We start from the raw sequence: 18493 nt of genomic DNA on the forward strand, positions 1-18493 counted from the left end.
TTGGGCTCTAGAGCACAGGCTCAGTAGTTGTGACACATGGGCTTAGTCGCTCTGTGGCATGTGGGATCTTCCCAGACCAGGGCTCAAACCCATGTCCCCGGCATTGGCAGGCAGATTCTTAACCACTGCACCACCAGGGAAGTCCCTGTCCATCCTATTTTGATGAAATTTTAAGACATTTAACACCTTGGCTTCCCTGAAATCAACAAACAGCTAAGGATGAAGTCCCTTCAGGAGACAAGCCATGGTCAGGAGAAGCCTCCTCACCAAGTGCTTTGCCAGCACACTCACCTGGGACTAAAGGTGAGAAATTTGGGGGCAGAGATAGAGGGGAATCAATGTTTTGGAGGGTTCACTGCACCCTAACAAATAAGCCTTTATTTTATTTTTTTTAATTTATTTTTAGGAGAGTTTTGGGGTTTTTTTGTTTTGTTTTGTTTTTTGGCTATGTCGGATCTTGGTTGTGACACACGGGATCTTCCTTGTGGCATGTGGGATCTTTCGTTGCAGCGAGGGGGCTCTTTGTTGTGGTGTGCGGGCTTCTTTCTAGTTGTGGCGTGCAGGCTCCAGAGAGCGTGGGCTCTGTAGTTCGCGGCACACGGGCTCTCTAGTTGAGGCGCGTGAGCTCAGTAGTTGTGGTGCGTGGGCTTAGTTGCCCCGTGGCATGTGGGATCTTAGTTCCCCAACCAGGGATGGAACCCACGTTCCCTGCATTGGAAGGTGGATTCTTTACCACAGGACCACCAGGGAAGTCCCTTTAGGAGAGTTATTTAGCTTTATTTTTTTTTTTAATTGAAGTGTAGTTGATTTACAGTATTATGTTAGTTTCAGGTGTACAAAATAGTGATTCGATATTTTTATAGATTATACTCTATTTAAAGTTATTATAAAATATTGGCTATATTCCATGTGCTGTACAATATAGCCTTGCAGCTTAAGCCTTTATTTTAATAATCTACTATTAAGCAACTAATATGATCAGTCCACATGGGTACATTATGGAGGATAAAGACAAACCATTCCGCTTACCTCCTCTGATTCCTCCAGCTAACCTGGGCTATCTGGAACACCAGAGCATCCTTGGCAAATTCACCCATAAGCAGCTAAATCAACTTCTTTATCAAGCCTTTCTCCCAACTTAAAATTTCCTCTTAAATAGGAAATAGTAATTTTCGTTAAAGTTTTGGTTTGTGTTAAGCTTTGTTAAATTAATGCCTAAGTCCTGGAATGGCTATCAGGTTTCACTTAGGGAGTTACTTTTCTCGTCTCCCATTGTCCCTATTCCCCAAATCTTGGAAATGTTACCCTCAAGTGACTACGATTGTCATCTCTACTTTTGATCTATTTCTCATCTGCCCTTTGCCTTCATGCTGAGCTTCAGAATTGGAAAGGAGTAACATCTCTTAGGCCAGGGATATCCTGCTGCTAAATAATCTCTAAAGAGTGTAGTTCTTGGTAATCCTTGATGGGCTTCTTGTGTGTAGTCCCTTCCCCACCCAGAATTCTGATTGCAAGTTCTTTCACTCAGACATCAAGGACGACCATGGCTTAACTGGTACAGCCACAGTGGAAAACAGTATGGAGTTTCCTCAAAAAATTAAAAATAGAACTATCATATGATCCAGCAATTCCACTTTTAGGTATTTATCTGAGGAAATGGAAAACACTAATGCAAAAAGATGTCTGCACCCCCATGTTTATTGCAGCATTATTTACAATAGCCAAGATATGGAAACAACCTAAATGTCCATCCATAGATAAATGGATAAAGAAAATGTGATGCATGCATGCCCACACGTGCACACACACACACAAGGGAATATTATTCAGCCATAAGAGAAGGAAATCTTGTTGTTTGTGACAATATGGATGGACCTTGAGGGCATTTTGCTAATTGAAATAAGTCAGACAGAGAAAGATACGTTATGGTCTCACTTATGTGTGGGATATTTTTTAAAAAACAACAACAACAGGTTCATACCATAGAGAACAGATGGGTAATTGCCAGAGGGGTAGGGCGCGAAATGGGTGAAGGGAATCAAAAGGCACAGCTTCCAGTCATAAAGTGAATAAGGCACGGAGATACAACGTACAGCATGGTAACTACAGTTAATGATACTCCATTGCACATTTGAAAGTTTCTAAGACAGTAAATCTTAAAAGTTCTCATCACAAGAAAAAACTATTTTTGTAACTACGTATGGTGACAGATGTTAACTAGACTTATCGTGATAATCATATTACAGTATACACAAATATTGAATCATTATGTTGTATACCTAAAATTAATATAATGACATATGTCAATTATACCTCAATAAAAAAAAGTATGACTATGACTTATTTAAAAGACTCTCAGTGGAGACAAAAATCAATAAGCATTGAATAAGTTCTTTTCTTAAATTGAAGTATAGTTAATTTACAATGTTTCGTTAGTTTCAGATGTACAGCAAACTGATTATATATATAATACTTGTATGATTATATAATATGTATATTCATTTTCAGATTCTTTTCCATTTTAGGTTATTACCCTGCACTACACAGTAGGTCCTTGTTGTTTATCTATTTTATATATAAAATAAGTTCTTTTTTTAATGGTATAAGTGGAATTTAGGACAAAGCAGGTAGCTTTGGTAGTACCAGGTAGCTGGCACTCTCTCCCTGTCTCTCAATCTCCCTCACTACCAGTTCTTTCTTTTTTTTTTTAACATCTTTATTGGAGTATAATTGCTTCTCTACCAGTTCTGAATATAATTGTTAGCGCCTCTCCACATCTGGGATACAGAGCCACGCTTTGCTTAACTTAGTCGTATTGTTCTGGTTAAAGGAATTGCAGTCCTCAAAATGACTTTGTATGATCTTGCTGCTCATTTCATTCCAAATACTGTTAACCTTCTGTAGCCATAAAGTCCTTGAAGCCACTTTCCTCACTCGCTTATAACATTTCCAGAGCTTCACTTACCTATTCAAATTGACTTAAATTCAACCATGAATTGTCCGTAGCAGTCTAATTGGACGGATAGATTTAGTAAATGTTCGTGCATTGAAAGCCATTCACTCATTTAAGGAGAATGCATTGAGTGCAAGTCCTGTGCCACGCGATCTGATGGGAAAGGCTGGTCTGCTCATTCCTCCTCCATGTGCTCCTCTGTGTTGGACTGAAAAAGCGTGTCCTCTCTGGGAGCTAGCCCAGGTTGGCCAGCACTACATGCGTCACTCAGAGCATTCTGGAACTTCAATAAGAATTGTTACTTTTTTTTTTTTTTTTCTGCCGTACGCGGGCCTCTCACTGTTGTGGCCTCTCTCGTTGCGGAGCACAGGCTCCGGACGCGCAGGCTCAGCGGCCATGGTTCACGGGCCCAGGCGCTCTGCGGCATGTGGGATCTTCCCGGACTGGGGCACGAACCCGTGTCCCCTGCATCGGCAGGTGGACTCTCAACCACTGTGCCACCAGGGAAGGCCCAAGCATTGTTACTTTGGAGGACATCGATGAGATCACATTGAGCATGATTCCCTTTATTCACCTTCTGTGAGTAACTGGAACTCAGATTTCATGGAAGGCTCTCTAATAGAACAGAAACAATGAGCAGGAGTTGGGGACTACCGGTCTAACTGATGGAAGGCCACCATTTCCCCTCTTGGTGGCTTTACGACTTCACAGAAGTTACTTAACATCACTGACCACCACCTCCCGTCTTTCCTGTTCAGGTTCTCTGGTACCTATACTCCAGTAATTCTTCAACCCCACTGGGGTCTCCCAGGACTTGATGCTGTTTACTTTCCACTATCTGTCTGTCCCCTCCTGTCTCCACTTTCCACCTTTCCGTCATTATAAATCTTTGTAAACAGCTTCAACTCTCTCCCCTCTCTCCACCCATCATACTAACCTAGAAAACCTCCAACCCTTGATAACCCCAACTCTGATTCTGGGCCTGTCCTCAGCAGCTGATTGTTTTTGGAATAAAGTCACACAACATTGGCTGCCTTCACCTTACTCCCCTGACTAGAGTTACTCCCCCCATCAGTTGAATAAACGATATTCAAGACTTAATCAAACTAATTTTTTTTTTGCCTCTTACCATCTCTTTAATATTCATTTATGGAGTAACCTCCTTCCCTGGAAGAGACTCTGGCAAACCCGCCCTTTTCTTCTCTAGGAAATAAATAGCCCTACAGTCACTTTAGGTCCCAAACGGTCTTGATACAGTGATAAGAACGCCCAGACACGGCTCGGTGTTGAGCCCTCTCACCTTCCCCACGTGGGAACAGCTTCATCACTCTGCTCCCTCCTCACTTCCTGCTGTCTCCTCCCCTATTCATTAACCACTGTTTGGGGCCCGCCAACGTGTAAGGATGGAGGAGAAAGGAAAGTAGTATGTGAACTGGTACTCCTGAGATCTGATTTCAAGGCCTCTGGTGTAAGCCAGCTCTGGTTGGCTCTGGTAGATGAAGAAGGCCAGTGCTCTCACAGGTGCTGAGCTGGTTATCGGGAGGTTTCCCATCACGGACACATCTCTCCTTCAGTAAGCCTGACGCAGAGGAAGGCACCTCTGCTCTACGTGTCTGCTTATGATTCCTTCCGCAGCCCTGGCATCAGATGCCACTTCTCAGCCTACGTCGACCAAGGTCTCTCCACCCCTCCAGACAGCCCCGTTGGACCCTGGATAACAGCACGCCAACTCCCTCTCTAGCTCCCGGCCCAGAGGAAACATTTGTAGCCCTTGTCACGGCACATTCCAAGAATGAGACCGGTCCCCTTGCAGCAGAACACCCTGAACAAGGCAGTGAAACAGACCTCCTCTGGCCTCCAGACTTCCACGTCTAACTAAGACCCGGCGCAGCCAAAATAAATAAAAATTAAAAAACCCTTCCTCAACCCCACGTCCCTCAGCAGCCTTTGAAGGATGGGGTGGGAGAGCAGGAGACTCCACATCTCCCTCGTGGAGCTGCTAAAAGAAAAAATTAATAAATGCCATCAAGTCCTGAGCACAGCACCTAGCTTACACCAAGTGCATAAATGTTAGCCATTATTATTGTCATTGTTGCCACTACCCTTGTCAATTTTCATTTCAGTGCTTGCTGCCAGAGTGGAATCTCTTGAAAAGATGTTTCAGGCAACGATCAGGGATCCAAATTTAAGATACAACTCACAGCTCCCTTGAAGTAAGGAAAGGATCTCTAATGCAGCCTGTTTCCACTCCATCAGTTGGAGTCCATCCTCCCCTACCTGCAACTGCCTGTTTTAATTATCTCACTCTCTTACTCTAAATAGTTTTTCATTGATGTTTCTGCATATGAAAGGACCATACGTTTTACACATTTCAAAAACAACTGTGTTCTTCGGTAATTTCAGAATGTAGAATTTGCTGGCCTCCACGCCTACCCCAGCCAACCCTGCCCTCCACTCCAGGCCCATCCCCGGTCCCACCCCTGTCCAGTTTCTGAGGATACTTCTCTTTAGACTGAGAGGAGCTGAGCTCTTTGGGGATGCAGCAAAGACGGGCAGTCCTCAGACAACATTTTCTCCGTTTACATCTTTTTTTATTCCCCTGTTTTACAATCTAAATGTGAATACTTAAAAAGATATTTAACCGCCCCATCTCTTAGCAATAATAGCACAGCCTCACATCACTTTTAGCGTCGGAAGATTGTCACGCTCATATGGACGCTTCTTGACAAAGGGCTGTCTCACTCACTCTTAGCTGCTGCCGGATAATACCGGTACTCTGCTTTTAGCTCCCACGTGTTTTTGTGGGGCCCTTTTACATTCTGAACACCGATTTCATTCAAGATTTCCTTCAGGTACACCACAGGTTGCATAGTGATGCCAACCAAGTCCTTTATGTTATAATACTGGTGTTTCTCAAAGGCAGCAAATAGCAAGGCTAAAACTTGGTCTTTATCAGCCTTCACTCTCTTTCCATTTTCTTTCTTTTTCTTCTCATATTCAATGTTGTACTGATGATTGGCAACAGGTTTATAATTGGTCGTGACTACCTTCTCCAGTTTCTGTACGGTTCTGGCAGGTTTGGAAGACTCCTCTATTTGCTTTCTCTTCAGCCTCATGTAGTTTTCGCTCAGAGCAGGTCTGCATTCCCCCCGATGTACCACCGTTCCTTCCAGGGAGAGCTGATCCGGTGCACGCTCAGTCAGCACTGTGAGGACCTGCCCTCTGACCCCCTGCAAGACAAGCTGATGCTCCCTGGGAGCAATGACCGGGGCAGGTTGTCCATCTGTACCCCGAATGTCTGTAAGTTCCTTATTCAAAATAAATGAGATTTCAGACTTTCCTCGATTTTTGGCAATCTGCAGCTTCCCTACTTCACCGCTTCCAGAAGCTTCAGACCACTGCTGTGACAGGTATTTAGGAAGCTTCACCAACCACATCCGCTGGTTCTGTTGGATTCCCTCCAAGCTGAGTGGAATGCTCTGGGGCTTGGGTCTGCTGCCTCTGGAGGCCATGTGCACCTGAGCTGAGGGTGTAGAGGGTGGGCCAGCTAGGGATGAAGAGGGAAGCAGGACACCAGAACCAGCTGCTGGAGTCCAGGAACCTGGCAAGGAAATATAAAACACATGCTGACTTCAGAAATGTTATCCTTGTTAGAATCTAACGAGTGCTATACAACAACTGTCAAATGATTCGGAATAAGGGAAGATGGGAAGCCATCATAAAAGTGGGGAGTTTGATAAACAAGTGTGGCGCATCCTGAAAACGAAGTACTTCAGCAATGAAACTTACAGGAGCTCCTATCTACTGATGTGAAGAGTTTTCTAAGATACAGGCATCTCCTAAGCGCCTTCCCTACCACCCTGTTTCTCCCTGTCCCTCTCCCCTGCTTTAGTTTTCTCCAGAGCACCAGTCAACGTGAAATATCCTAGATAATTTATATTGTATATGTTTATTATATTATCGTATCTCTTCCCCACTAGACTGTAAGGACCATGAGGGTAGAGTTTGTGGCTTTCAGTGCTGTAGGCATTTAATAATTTTATTTTATTTTTTTGAAGGAATGAAAGGTCTTATTTGATTGGTTTGTTTGTTGTGAAAAAATGGAGTGGAGGTGGACACCACGCCCTGCGCCCCGCCCAGGTCCCACCACCCAGAATTCAGATATCCTGCTTTGCCCTCCTGCCTCCACACAAAATAAGAGGCACGGGGGGCCTTGGCTTGGGGGCACGTCCTCCCTGCCAACCTGGCCTGAGCACAGGGAGAGACCCTGACACCAGCTGTTGGCAGAGACATCGAGGCCACAGAGGTTAGCGGGTTCCAGGCTTATATTTTGTTTCTTCTCCTTCTTTTCTTTCCCCAGGCCTGTATTTTGAGGTCCAGAGCACAGGCGTCTGCAACTGACTTGCAGGCAGAGCAATCCTGCCTCACAGCTCCTAAAGCCCACCGTGGATCAACCACCACCACTGTGGCTTCAACAACCTCTGCTCTGCCATATTCTCTCTGACCTAAGTGGGGAAAACTTCCAGTTCAAATCCAAATCCATTTAAACCAGAAGGAGCCGAGAGGCTGTATTTCTTAAGATAACCTCTCTGGGTGCCCTCATGCCTAAGGCATAGAGAGCAAAGAGTGAGCATAATTTTACAAAAGGAAGCCAGGAAGGAAGCCCCTTCTACCAGGCTGAGACTCACCAGAGCAGGCAGAAAGCTGTGCTGAGCAAGGCTTACAAGGAAGGGTGCTCCCTGACGAGCAAGGGCTCACTCAGGCCCCAGGCTGCCTCTCCCTGGAAGGAAGGACACACTCCCTCTACACAGCTCTATTTATTGCCACCTTTAGGGAGTTCTTTGATGGGATTGGGTTACAACCACCCTGGAAAGCCAATCACCTTGATTCAGTTATGGGTTTTTCCCCAAATCTCCTAAAGCATACCCCTGAGGGTGGATAGCTTCACGGATTATTTCCTCCACTGAACCCATTTTCCTTAATTCTCCAGTGTAGGGTGGGTTCGAGGGAAGGCAGCTTGCTTCAGCGTCTTTAGAAAGGCAGGTACTCTGAGGAGCTATTCCTAGTCCCTGACCAGCCACTTTGACTCTGAATTAAAATTGCTCTCGCCATCTTCTGGTTAAATGCAGAAAGTCCTTTTTTCCCCTCCTGATTGCTCCCTTCATCTTAAAATGTTCTCTTCCCGTGGGTTCCATGATGCCCCCTGCTCCTGGGTTTCCTCCTGCCTCTCGAACTGCCATTTCCAGTCTCCTTTGTGGGCACCTCAGTGTGTCTTGGGCCATAACTGTTGTTCCTTGGTCCGAGGTGCTGTCCCTTCTCACTCTACACACCGTTTGAAGATTACATTTCTGCAGAATCCTCTCAGAAGGGCAACCATAGTTCAGATCTCTCTCCTGAGCTTCTGGCAGACCACCCAAATGCCAACTGATGTCCTGCAATGCGCACAATTCCTAATAGGTCAAAACCAGGACCCATCGCCTTCTCATGCCTTCTCCCCCCAAACAGACCTGCTCTTGCAGTATTCCCCATCCACCCTGCTTCCTAAACCAGAAACTTGAGTGTCAAGCTTACTTCTCCCCATATCTCGCTCCAATGAGCCAGCAAGTTCTGCCCATTCTGCCTCCTTAATTCATCTCAAATTGCTCCCACTATCCCTGGCCCAGTTGAGGCCACTCTACTTTTCTCTCCTGATTCAGTGCAATAGCTTCTTCACTGAATTTGCTTCCTTGGTCGGTACACTGCACACACTGGAGTCAGAGTAGTGTTTCTAAAACATGATTCTGGTTTTTTTTGTTTTTGTTTTTGTTTTTGGCAGTACGCGGGCCTCTCACTGTTGTGGCCTCTCTCGTTGCGGAGCACAGGCTCGGGACGCGCAGGCTCAGCGGCCATGGCTCACGGGCCCAGCCGCTCCGTGGCATGTGGGATCTTCCCGGACCGGGGCACGAACCCGTGTCCCCTGCATCGGCAGGCGGACTCTCAACCACTGCGCCATCAGGGAAGCCCCCCCCCCTTTTTTTTTTATTTTATTTTGTCTGCATCGGATCTTAGTTGAGGCACACAGGATCTTTGTTGTGGCATGAGGGATCTTCCGTTGCAGCATGCAGGCTTCTCTCTAGTTGCGGCGCGTGGGCTTAGTTGCCCTGTGGCATGTGGGATCTTAGTTCCCTGACCAGGGATCGAACCCACATCCCCTGCATTGGAAGGCAGATTCTTAACCACTGGACCGCCAGGGAAGTCCCTAAAACGTGATTCTAAATGTGTCTTTCTCTGCCTTCCCTGGTGGTGAGTGCTTAAGAAGCCAAGGCAGGGGACACCGGTTCGAGCCCTAGTCCGGGAGGATCCCACATGCTGCGGAGTAACTGAGCCCGTGCGCCACAACTACTGAAGCCCGCATGCCTAGAGCCTGTGCTCCGCAACAAGAGAAGCCACTGCAATGAGAAGCCCGCACTCCGCAACGAAGAGCAGCCCCCGCTCGCCGCAATTAGAGAGCCCGCGCACAGCAACAAAGACCCAACACAGCCAAAAATAAATAAATAAATAAATTTTTTAAAAAAAATGTCTTTCCCTTTCTTAATAGCCTTCGGAGCCTCCCCACCTTTCATAGAATGAAGTCCATTCTCTTTCAGGTGGCTTACCAAGCCTTTCTAGAAGGGACTGCTGCTCAGTTCAATCTCTTGCAGAAACTCCCTAAAACTCCGCTTGTAAGGAGCTTGTAAACTCAATTAAACCTCCATTGCTCTCTCTCGCCACCAGGTGTTCGTTATTCTTTCCCTTCACCGACATTGCTGCCGTAGTAACCCCACCCCACTGGCTCAGCTAATTCTTCTTCCCAACCCCTACTCCCGCACAGGCTCCTCCCCAGCCACGTGACCCGCGCGATGCCATTCTTCTTAGAAGGTTACCTGAGAAGTTTGCTCTCTCTTTCCTGAACCACCAAGTCTGACACAGGTACGCTCCTAGTGCTTGACAGTGTCTCCTCTGTCAGCACTGGGCACATGTTTCCTAAGGACCTTTTGCTTATTTGTGTCCCCATTATATGGTAATCACTTTGTGACAACAGATCGTGTCTGTCTTGTCCCTCATGAATGCCAGCATAGGAGTTGCTAAATAAAACTTGGTAGCATGAGTGAAGGATTGATGGAACCCTAAACTGGCACTGTCTTTTTGGAAAACTATTTGGCCGTATGAAACTAGAGCCTAACCCTCGCAGATGTCGCCTCTGGACAACGGAAGAAGACAGCATAGTGTAGTGAGGGCTTGAAGCGCATGCTCTGGAGATGGGACGCCCAAGTTCAAACCCTGACCCTGCCACTTACTGGTTGTGTGGCCTTGGGGTGGGGGTGGGGAGGTGTCACTTAACCTCTCCATGCCTCCTCTTCCTCATCGGAAAAATGGGAATAATAGTATAGTACCTACCTTATAAGGTTGTTATGAGGATTAAATGATTTAGTAAAGTGAGTGACATAGTGAGGGCTCAGTAAATGTTAGCTTGTTATCCACTAGAGTGTCAGTTCCATAATGGTAAGGGGTTTTGTTTTGTTTACTGCTGTATTATATAAACAGTGTCTGGCATCAAATACGTGCTGAAAAGATATTTGTTGGGCTTTCCTGGTGGCGCAGTGGTTGAGAGTCCGCCTGCCGATGCAGGGGACACGGGTTCGTGCCCCGGTCTGGGAGGATCCCACATGCTGCGGAGCTGCTGGGCCCGTGAGCCATGGCTGCTGAGCCTGCGCGTCCGGAGCACGTGCTGCGCAACGGGAGAGGCCACTACAGTGAGAGGCCTGCGTACTGCAAAAAAAAAAAAAAAAAAAAAGATATTTGTTGACTAAATAGGCAAAATTCATATGAAATTGATTTTATTTCAGCATACTCATAATGGGAGCCATGATTCCAACCCAAGCAGTCTCTTTCGGCATCCAGGTTCCTAACCTCTACTCCTACTGCCTTAAAGAGCTAAATGTAAACATTTTAGGGGAACCAGAGGAGAACGTTTTCGTTGTAACCTAGTGGTTGTCAGGTTTTCCTGAGGTAAACAGAAATCATGAAGACTTAGGCAAGCCTAACTACACAAAAGTGAAAATGTCTTTACAGAAGATTCCATAAACTAAAAGGCAAATGACAGACTGTAAAGAGATAGGTGCAACATCTAAAACCAACAAAGGATTAATAACTGGATTATATATAAAGGTCCTAACAATCAACAAGAACATTATTCTGTGAGCGTGTTTTGGGGTGGGGTTAGCATTTAAATAGGTGGACTTTTGTTAAAGCAGATTGCCCTCCATAGTGTGAGTGGGCCTCGACTTATCAGTTGAAGGTCTGAATGGAACAGAAGACTGGCCTCCTCCAGGCAAGAGAGAATTCTCCAGCAAATGGCCTCCAGACTCAAACTAGAGCATCAGCTCACCTGGTTCTCCAGACTGTGGGCCCACACTGAAGTTTTTGGGTTTGCCAGCCTCCATAATTGTATGAACCAACCCCTTATAATAAATTCCTATATAGTAAGTATCACATTAATATATTATTGTAATTAAACATGTTATAAATGTTATCTAAATAAATAATACATTGACTATACATATACTATAATAATATCACTAATATGTTATTATAATATAATTAACATAAATTTATATAATCTATATCTATCTATATCTCCTATTGGTTCTGTTTCTCTGGAGAATGCTAATTAATACAGCCTATTAAGAGTTCAGGGAAAGGAGTATGCACACACATATACATACATACATAAGGTAATAGCACAGAATACACTGATAAAGCAGAAGTTCTGGCCCCAGGTGGGAGGCTTAATAATTCTATAGCTTCCCTCTTCTGCCCTGAATCATAGGAAAGAAAGAAAAAATATTTTAATAAATTTTTACAATGCTAGTAACCAACAAGCGTTTCTTCCAGTGGACCAGAAACTGTTAGGGATCCCTGAAAACCATAACTAGGTTAGTTAACAGGACATGTCAGTGACAAAAATGAGTGCACAAGGATCCTAAACATTTGATGAATTCTAAAATCATAGAAGAGAGAGAGACCACAGAGACAGAAGAGCCCAAGGAAACAGAGCAAGCAGAATAGGACTTTAGAAAAATAACTATTCTCAGAGATGAAAGAGGTTACAGCATCATAGACATTAATCAGCTAAAGAGCTTGGAGATCAAAAACTTAATCTGAAATAAAATATTCACTGGGAGAGGCCCTATAGCAGCATGGATGCCGGTGAAGATGAGATCAGTGAGCTGGAAGATTAAGCTGAGGAATTCTTTCAAAAGATATCCCCCAAACACAAAGATAGAAAATGTTTTAAAGGAAAGTTAAGAGACAGGTCCAGAAGTTTCAACATCCATCAAATAAGAGTTCCAGAAGAAGAGAAGATACTGGAGAAGAGAGACCTCTCAAGCAGTTCTCACAGGGGTTTCCCAGAACTGATGAAACCCTCAAATGGAAAGACCTCACCAAGGACTTGGCAGAATAAACTGAAAAAGCGATATTGTAATGAAATTTCAGAAATCAAGGATTAAGAAAAAAATCTTAAAAGCACAAAGAAAACAGATTCCCTATCGATGGAGTATGCATCATGTTGACTTCAGAGTTCAGATGAAAATTTACAATACTCATTCTAAAACTACAGAGAAGCAATAGCTCCAAATTTCTGAGAGAAAATAACCTAAAATTCTAAACTCAACCAAATTCTCATTCTGGTGCGGGGGCTTGTCCCCTTGTGTTCCCATCCCACTTCCCAGTGTCATCATTTAATGGAAAGAGCACAGAACCAGGTGCCAGGATTCTGGTCTTGGTATTGTTACTCAAGGCTGTGTGCCCTGGATAAGTGTCTTTGCCTCTCTGGGCATAGTTTCTTCTTCCTTAAAATGGAGGTAACATCCCTGTCTGGTGAATGTTTAATGAGACATTGAGAAACGTGTGGGAGCGTCTAATGCAATGACTAGAGGGAGGCTCTAAATTCTCCTTGACCCATCCCCATCCCCCTGCTCCAGGTCCTTCTTCCCCCAGTGCCCATACCCCAGGGCCGTTTGAGCTCAGTTATTGCTTGGTGAACCGGTCAGCATTAGTGTTTCCTTCATGTTCAGTCCCTTTTCTGTGCATATGCAGCAGGCTTTTCAATGGTGGGAAGATAAGAGGCTTCTTGCAGGTTCTGACGACGGCTAGACAGGGATAGAAGGTGCCTTTCAAGGATGGAGAGTGGGCATCTCCATTGCCTCTATCCAGGGTGGGCCCTAATGAGCAGAGGAGCCCCCTCCACATGCTGGAGAGCCCCGCACTTTGACCCACTCTCTGGTCAGCCTGGGATTGTTTTTATGAGCTCTGGATTGGATTCTACCCAAACTATGCCCCTAATTAACCGTTGGGTGACTTTGGACAACCCTCTGGGCCTTTGTTTCTTAATTTATAAGATGGAGAAAGCTGTACTCATGGATCTCAAAGGTAACTTCCAAGTCAAAATGTCAGAGAATTTTGGACTCTCTATTGATGGAATCTGAGTCATAATGGCATCAAGCAAAGAAAGAATGCAGAACACTGAGGCCATCACTTCTCAACGGAGAGCCATGAAGAAGAAGCTGCCCTGTCTCATTCCTGTCCAACCTCCTCTTCATCATACTTCTCCCCTTGCCCCAGCTCAGCTTTCAGCTCACTTTCTTCCTCCTGTCCTGCCTCTTGTCCCTATGACTTCCCTGTCTGTTCACCCTGTGCCTGCCTCAGTCACCAGCTACTCAGACCAAACCGGTCCTCTTCCTACCACATGCCCAGACTGTCTCCCTCCTCCTACCAGTTTTGCCCCTTCCCACCTCCCTTCCTGGGTCACCTCTACCCTGGCCTGTCCCCCTGCCCCTCCTCCTCACCTTGCTTCTTCCCCAACCTGCACAGGCCTTGGGCCCAGATAAGCTGCCCCTGCTCCTGCTAGGACATCTGCCCCAACCAGTCCTCACCAGGCCTGATGATTCCCACCCTCCATCACGGGGCCTTGTGTCCCTACCAGTGGGGCACCTGGCCCATCCCAGAACTCCTGAGAATGTGATATGCAGCATCCTGGTGACCTGGTGGACATGGCGGGTACTGGATGGTGACCAGCAGGCATACAACCTGGAGGGGCACCTCCCTCAGGTAAGGGTCTCTTTCTCAAGATGGGGTTCTCAGCTACTCCCATGTCCTTGTTATCTTGCTGCCTGAGTTGTGCATGTATCCATTCCCATTCCTTACATCAAATGTAAATAGAGATCGTATTATTTTTGTATAAGAGACTCCACAGAGAGTAAAGCTTAAGGAAAACTGCAAGTGGACTCTGAATTCTAACCCATGTGCATCTCAACACCGATGTCATGGACACTGATACACACGCAGACACACGCTGTCCTGCACTAACAGTTCCCAGTCGCCATAACCCTGTACGGAGATCAGCTCGGTAGCACGAGGCAGCTTTGGCCTGAGGATGGTGTGAGTGGAATTCTCCTGAGACATTCTGTTCTCCCGGCCCTTTTATACAGTCCAAAACTCTTGGTTTGGAGCTCTCAGTTTGCTTCTATAACATGTTAATCAGTTGAGGTCCATTTGGCCACATAAATTCATAACATGCTTTTATCATTGGCCTGGGCAAGGTCCCTTTCTTGTTCATTTAGATACTCCCTTTTATGCCCATTTCTCACTTCTACTCCCCTTATTAAAAAAAAAATACTCGCAAAATATTTTGACGTGTATGTGTGTATATTCTTGCAAAATATGTGGTATTATTTTGTGAGCTGTACATGTTTTTAAAGATTTTTTTGATGCAGACCATTTTTTAAAGTCTTTATTGAATTTGTTACAATATTGCTTCTGTTTTGTCTCGGGTATTTGGCCGGAGGCATGTGGGATCTTAGCTCCCCAACCAGAGATCGAAACCATACCCCCTGCATTGGAAGACGAAGTCTTAACCACTGGACTGCCAGGGAAGTCCCTGTGAGCTGTACTTTTAATTTTCATACATGGTATTATATGCTAGACTTTAGTCTGTTTACTGCCTTTTCACCCAGCACTCTATTTTTAAGATCTATCTGTGTGTGTGTATGTCATCTGTGCTTCTAACTTCTGCACTGCATCCCGCTGAGTGTCTCCTCCATGTTATACTCATCCACTTCCCCAGACAGATAGCTACCTAGATTACCTCTAACTCTCCACCATGGTGGACAATTCCAAAACGACCATCCTTACACATGCTCACTTTTTTCTTTCCTTTTTTATTGAAGTATAGTTGATTTACAATGTAGTGTTAGTTTCCGCTGTACAGCAAAGTGATACAGTTATACATATATATACATTCTTTTTTATGTTCTTTTCCATTATGGTTTATCTCAGGATACTGAGTATAGTTCCCTGTGCTACACAGTAGGACCTTGTTATTTATCCATTCTATATATACTAGTTTGCATCTGCTAACCCCCAACCCCCACTCCATCCCTCCCCCACCTCTCCTCCCCCTTGGCAACCACATGTCTGTTCTCTATGTCTGTGAGTCTGTTTCTGTTTCGTAGATAAGTTCATTTGTGTCATATTTTAACTTCCACATATAAGTGATATCATATGATATTTGTCTTTCTTACTTCACTTAGTATGATAATCTTTAGGTCCATCCGTGTTGCTACAAGTGGCATTATTTCATTCTTTTTTATGGCTGAGTAATATTCCATTGTATATATGTACCCCATCTTCTTTATCCATTCATCTGTCTATGGACATTTAGGTTGTTTCCATGTCTTGGCTATATTTGTGAATAGTGCTGCAATGAACATCGGGGTCATGCCCAATTTTGATACCATGTGGGAGCTCGCTGGGATGGGTGCCCAGCACTCGGAGCACTGAGTTAAAAGGTGCTCTAGTCAATCTTCCATTATTCACATTGTGTTCTTGTTAGGAGGAGAAATAGTTCATTGTATACATATATTCATAAGGCAAGTTCAGTAAACCCCCTCTGGGCCATTGATATACCTGAGACCTAGGAATTGAAATTCTCAAACTCACAAGATTTCTTTTGGTTTTGCTGAGGTGAAGACTTTTATAACCAGCCTATATTTTACAGATCTGTGGAGTTTTGAGGCAAGTACACACATACAAATCAAGACTGTGGGCTCTCCACTCGCCCACCAGCACCAGCAAACATTAGCTACTGGGTCACTACCCGTCATTAGGCCTCATTTATAAAGGAGCTGCATGCCAGACTTCTGCAACTTCTTTACAATTTGTTCTCATAATTGTCAGTATTACTATTCACAGTTGTTACTGCTATGTGTCAATCCGTGATGCTTCCCGCTTTCAGAGGCTGTCAGGATCTTTAGGGAGTTTCCGTTTTCTTTAGGCAAGTTGCTCCTCCTGCATCCCTTATCCCTGCCTGGTGGGATGGCCAGTCTTGAAGGGCATCTCCCTTTGTCGTTGTTCCCTCATACCATCTGTGCTTATGACCAAACCATGAAAGATGCAGGACCAGTGGTGGCTGAGCTAGAGAAGAATGCGGGGGCCTACCCCCAGAGAGAACATGATTGGACTTTCCTGGGCAACTTCCTTCCAGGCCCACCATCTCGTCTGTTTCCCAGGAATAATCCAGAATAATCCTCTATGACCTCTAAGGCTTTTCTGCTCTGAGAATCCACCTCCTGCAGGAAGAGGGACGTTTCCAGTGTTTGAATCAAAGCTGTGATTTTCTCATAAGGCCTTTATCCTGGAATTTACAAGGTAGCAGGGTTTGGAAGGCAATGGTATTCTACATCCTACACAAGCACAGGTATCTGATTTATAGATGATATTTTAAAAATAGACACTACTGAGGTATAATTTTCATAAAATAAAATGCATCCTCAACATAATATAATCAACACTGGTGTATGTTACATATAAAAGTTGTTACAAGAGCAAATCCTGAGTTCTCATCACAAGGAAAAAATATTTTTTTCTTCTTCTTTTATTTTTGTATCTATATGAGACGATGAATGTTCATTAAACTTACTGTGGTAATCAAAAAAAAGCATCCATTTTAAGGGTACAGTTGGATGCATTTTGATAAACACATACACCTATGTAACCACTACCACAGTCCAGATGTATTTAGAATGTTTCTATCATCTCCCCCAAATTCCTCTGTGATCCTTTGCAGTCAATACCATCCACCCCAAATCCTCAGGCAACACTGATTGACATTTTTCCCTATAAACGAGTCTCATGTGGTCTAGAATTTCATATGACAGTATTTACTCGTGTCTAGTTTCTTTCGTTCAACATGCCATTTTTGCCATACATCTGTGCTGTTGCCTATATCAGCAGTTCTTTCTATTTAGTACTGAGTGGTATCCCATTACACTAATCTTCCACAAATTACTTTTCCATTGCACCTGTTGCAACAGTTATCAATCTGTTGCCTGTCAACTCCAAACCTACCCGTCAATACCTGCTCTGGGATAGTTGGATATCTCCCTTTTTGCGTTTCTCCTTTGCAGTGAGTACAATATTAAGCTGTGTCAGTAGATGGCGCTGTGGAGGGACACTGCAGGAAGAAGAAACTTTTCCTGGATCAAGTGTGCTTCTGTTTGCTTCTCTACCTCCACCTGCACTGCTGCCAGAGGCATGTCCATGGGAGCATCCATTAATGTTATGTCCCAGCTGTGTGTCCAGAACATGCCTGTGAGCTCACAGCCCCAGGCCTAGCCCCGTGTCCACCTCGCTGGAGCTTCCCATGGCGGACTCTGTGCACCTTGGGCACCGTCCCGCTGGTGAGCAGGCCTCTGATTTCCCTATGCACCAACCTGCCAGCCTCCACCACCAGCTCCCTGGAAGGCTGTTTCCAGTGACCCTCCAGACATGGGCACACACATCCTAGGACTTCATCACTCAGCCTGCAAGTAGGTTCCTGACTCAGACCCTCCCAAGGTGCTCCCTGCCAGCCAGTACCACAGAGGGATGTTTCCTAATTGCCTGGAGGCTATGGACCAGGCTTGGCTTGGGCTCCCGGCATACCTCACATCGCATTACAAATTTTTCAACAAGGTTTGAATTCCTGATTGAAGGAGAGGGCCCCTTCCAATCTGTTCTTTCCTTGGACACTCCCTCAGCTTTAGAATATTCTGTAGATTTCTCTTTAAACCTTCTACAGTGATAGAGTTGATAATTTTTAACATTAAAATTTCCTTGTTCACTGGACAGCTACATGTAAAAGAATGAAATTAGAACACTCCCTAACACCATACACAAAAATAAGCTCAAAATGGATTAAAGACCTAACTGTAAGGCCAGACACTATCAAACTCTTAGAGGAAAACATAGGCATAACACTCTATGACATAAATCACAGCAAGATCCTTTTTGACCCACCTCCTAGAGAAATGGAAATAAAAACAAAAATTTACAAATGGGACCTAATGAAACCTAAAAGCTTTTGCACAGCAAAGGAAAACGTAAACAAGACCAAAAGACAACCCTCAGAATGGGAGAAAATGTTTGCCAATGAAGCAACGGACAAAGGATTAATCTCCATAATTTACAAGCAGCTCATGC

General features: G+C 44.7%; 1 pseudogene across 1 annotated transcript; it reads right to left on the reverse strand.

Annotated features, from left to right (window-relative positions):
* Positions 1 to 5522: 5522 nt before the first annotated feature.
* Positions 5523 to 7739, reverse strand: LOC136134778 (general transcription factor IIF subunit 2 pseudogene; annotated as a pseudogene). The gene is made up of 2 exons (XR_010656586.1): positions 7642 to 7739; positions 5523 to 6554 (listed from the first exon to the last, which is right to left on the reverse strand). The product of XR_010656586.1 is annotated as a general transcription factor IIF subunit 2 pseudogene (transcript).
* Between the last annotated feature and the right edge of the window lie 10754 nt (positions 7740 to 18493).

This window comes from Phocoena phocoena, chromosome 1 (assembly GCF_963924675.1).
Source record: "Phocoena phocoena chromosome 1, mPhoPho1.1, whole genome shotgun sequence".
Classification (NCBI taxonomy): domain Eukaryota; kingdom Metazoa; phylum Chordata; class Mammalia; order Artiodactyla; family Phocoenidae; genus Phocoena; species Phocoena phocoena.